Source organism: Octodon degus, unplaced genomic scaffold, assembly GCF_000260255.1.
Source record: "Octodon degus isolate 3935 unplaced genomic scaffold, OctDeg1.0 scaffold00031, whole genome shotgun sequence".
Lineage (NCBI taxonomy): Eukaryota > Metazoa > Chordata > Mammalia > Rodentia > Octodontidae > Octodon > Octodon degus.
Window position 1 is genome coordinate 12817745 of NW_004524607.1, and position 4265 is coordinate 12822009.

Genomic DNA, 4265 nt, shown 5'->3' on the forward strand with positions numbered 1-4265 from the left:
GTAATAATAGGGCTGTGTTTGGAATGTCTTTCATCTGGTCTTCTAATATATCAATTACTGTGATACTGTCTCTCAAATAAATGTTTGTTTTAAAAAAAGGGTAATAAATGAAAACAAGAGACAAGAAAAAAAATGTCATAGGACTGTCCTGCTACAAAGCTGTATATGGTTAAATTTCTAAATTTCTGTGTAAAAATATGTAATTGTTTATTTCTATTTTTTATTTTTTTTCTTCACATTCTGTAGGGATTTAAGGTTTAGCATATCTATACTTGATGGAAAATACCTGTTCCATGTTATGTCTAAAATGTTTGATAATTCGATAGATAGTGAGCTTAAGCTCAACTGCCTATGTTATTGGGTAATAATATTAGTAAGCTTCTCTTCGGGAGAGTTAGCAACTTAAGTTTGCAGACCAAAAATTAGTAAAAAGAAGGGCTACAAGGACAGCCAACATTTTAACCCTAACTATTCAAGGTCAGTGAGGACTCAGGACCTAAGCAAACCTGTACTGTAACATCATGTAACTCAGTGGTGTCCTAAATTTTCTGATCAAGGAGATTATGGGGCCACAGAGGAAAGTGAGCAATGATGTAGAGTGTACCTAAGGAGAGTCACATGGAGAGAAAACATTCTCTCAGGCTTTCACAGAGAGCAAATTGGTCAAGCAATGGCTGTAACTCATCCACATGGCTGATACTGACAAACGATCTACAAACTGCGGTACAGGGTTTCAGCGTAAATCCTGAGTAGATTTGACTTACCTTGTCAGATACAAAAGTTAGATTTCTTGTTATATAAGTCTTGCTTTATCTTGGTCTTAACTGTCCAGCAGAAAAGTATAAAAATGAGGTATAAAAAGTAAAGCCATATTAATATGCTGAGCTGTAAAAGACTGAAGTCAACAGCTTCTGACATTGCCAGTCCTATGGATAACCCACTACTATTATGGACTACTGGACTATATTGGATTATTTTGCTGAATGCATATACCTACAATATTTAAATGGCAATGGAATACCCATCTATGACAAAACTAAACCAAAAAATGGATATAAATGAAGCACCATTTTGTATCTGTATATACAAAGTAGTTAGCATAGATATATAGCTACTTTCTCTTAATTCATTGAGAAGAAAGATTTGTACTAGTAGTGTTTAGACAGGATATCATGTCTGCATCTTGTACTATGAATAATCACCACATAGACAACAATATGCAATCTATTAATTATTGTAACTGTCCTACTAACCTGTTTTGAAACGGTCTCATTACTATTTGTTTTTCAATAAAATTAATAAAAAAGAAACCATGAAAACACTTTCAGGAACATTTTCAATGAAATTTCTGAGATATTGTTGTCTTGGAAAATACACAAGGAATTTGACAGCTCATTTAGTTGGGATTGTGCAGATTTGCTAATTATTGAAATATTAGTTGATGTGAATGCTTCCCTCTGCTTTGCTAACTGACTCCCCAACAAAAGGCCTCTAGCCTTTAAAACTGCCTCAGAATTGTTGCACTGAGAAGCAGCAAAGATTATCTTCATTTTGATCCTGAGTTTTGGAAGGATGTTTCTCAGTCTCATGTTTATTAAAGGATCTGGCCCAGTTGCATTGGTTAGGTTTAGAAATCTTTCTACTTTTAGTTGTCAGAATATCCTTTTTATTTTTAGGGGCTGAGGATTAAACCAGGGGCCTCACGCATTCTAGTCAAGTGCTCTTCCACATTCTCAGCCCAACATTTTTTTAAGTGAGAAAAGTATATTGACTTTGTTAAATGCCAGTCTTCCATATAATGAGGTGATTGTATATTTTTCATTATGAGGCATTCTGTAGTATTTGACTTTTAAGAAAACCATTTGCACATATCCTATCCACTGCTTGAGACTTAGAACTCTAAACTGCTCAATTTGTCAGCAGTCTCCTCCTCCTATTTGTCCTTGAATTTGATTTTTTTTTTTCTTTAAACTGTTTCTGTCTGCTTGGTTTCTTTCTTCTCTTCTTTCTCTTTCATTGTAGCTATTTTAGCATTTTGGGGCTCTTAGTGATTTGTTCTTTTAACAGCCTCTCATTTCGTGCATTTAGAGGAGAGGGAGTGTCCACCCATGTGCCAGCCCTGTCCTCTAAAACAGGTCTCTAGAACTAAAGTTACGACACTTTCTTGCCTAATTTCTGCTCTATAGGAATCTTCAAGTTCTTCTGTCTTTGAATTGTTGTATAGGTATTCTTTGAGATCTTGATGGAGTGGAAGTTCTTGGAACTACATGGGAAAAGCTGTGAGAGAAAATTTTGGTAGATCACTGGAAGGTTCATGGGGCCTTGCTGTTGAGCGGCTGGAGAAACCCCCGCCCTCCACACCTGTGATTTTCAGCCCAGACCACCAACTTCATCTTCTTTCCTGAACTGTGAGACAAAAACCGGATACTTGCTCCCTGATTTGCCTGCTGTGTCCTAAGGTAGCACTCTCCCACCCGTCCCCCATCTAAACATTAAATTTCTCAATTGTTCCACCTTTCAGATGTTTGTGAATAGGAAATAGAAAGCCAGATGTTCTACAGCTGTGTGCAATCTCCTGAAGAGAGAGTTGTGGTTCTGGCTTCCTGGCAAGGAAGGGAGAGCATCTCCATTACTTTTTTAGTGAGTGTAATGAAGACTATTGTTTGTGAGTATGGCTGGTGATAGGTGTGGGAGGACCTTATTTACCCTGAATTCAAGGTCAACCTTGGTTTTATAGTGAGTTCAAAGCCAATTTAAACTATGTATTGAGCCCCGTCTCAAAAAACACATAAACAAACAAAATAATATTTTCAGTATAGATTTTCTCTAGTTTTGATTTTTTGTAAGCTTCTGCATAATTTAGGGTCTGTATGCACAATATTTATCCCACAGCCTAATTTTGTTATCTAGAGCAATTTTTGCAATTATTGGATATGTGGTAATGTATGCCTGCACATCTTGTTGAACACTATGATGGTTTTTATTGTGTTATCTTGATCTATTTTGTAATTTGTTTTATTAATATTACATATTTTATATTCAGTTAACTGAGAATAAGGGTATGTGCCACTTTACTGGAAACTTAGTTTTTTGTTTTGTTTTCTTTTCTGAAATAGGATCTTTCTATGTAGTTCAGGCTGGTCTTGAACTTACTATGTAGCCCAGGCCTCAAACTCACTGTGATCATCTTGTTTCAGCCTCCTAAGTGTGAGGATTACAGTGTGTGCCAGCAGGCACAGCTCTGGAAACTTACCTTTGATATAAAAGATATGACTTGACACGATGATACTTGAGATTTTGATTTTTCAGAATTGTATCTCTACTGCTTTCTAGTCAGGGTATAATGGTGCTGTTATAAAGTGTTAGTTTGTGTGGTTAAGAGGAGAAGTGACACAATAAGGCACTAATTATGAAAAAGTAGGTAGCACTAAGAATGGAACATACCATACTAGAGCAATCTATTGGCCTTCCTGGAATGGTCTAATGATTGTGAACTGCTTACACCAACAAAGTCTACATCATTAGTAACATCCCACTAGTAGTAGTAGTAGTAATGGTACTGCTATTAGTATCTCTTTCCCCAACTAGTACTACTAGTAGTAGATCCCTGTCTCTCTGTGTGTATATGTCTGTGTCTTGCAAAGATAGAATCTAAAATGCTAACCTTGATTATCTCTGTGTAGTTACATTTCAATTCTCACTTTTTTCTGTGTAAGCATGTCTTTTAGTTTTTGTCCAGTTGAAAAATGAACACATGACTAGGCAGAGTTGTGAATCCATATTACATATCTGGAAACTGAAAGATACTTTTTGTTCCATTCTTAGGTTTTGGTGATTTGACTGCTGTAGTCACACACCTTCTCTCCTTTCAATTCTGGAGAATTAATTTTGGTATAAGTACATAAACTCCATATACGAAAAGAAATGAAATATCGTTAACTTTTCCTTACTTTAAAAATGCAGGGGGTGAAAAAAAGTGCAGGGGGCCAGAGAGATGGCTTAGTGGAATAAGTGTTTCCCTGGCAAGTGCAAGGGCCTGAGTTCAATGCCCGGTTCTGCAAAATAAATAAATAAATAAAATAAAAATGCAGGGCTAGCAAGATAGTTCAGTGGACTAAAGCATCTGCTTAGGCGGGCACAGGAATCCTGACACCACATGCTGTGCCAGCCCCACCCCCAGGGTGGGCTGAGTGGGCCAGAGTCCAGGTGTGGTGGCACATGCCTGTAATCCCAGTGCTGGGGAGGCTGAAAAACAGGAGGATCAC

The 4265-nt window shown here is 37.0% G+C and overlaps 1 pseudogene; it reads right to left on the minus strand.

Moving 5' to 3' along the window:
• Nucleotides 1–2151: 2151 nt before the first annotated feature.
• Nucleotides 2152–4265, minus strand: part of LOC105741982 — a 9840-nt pseudogene continuing 7726 nt past the window's right edge.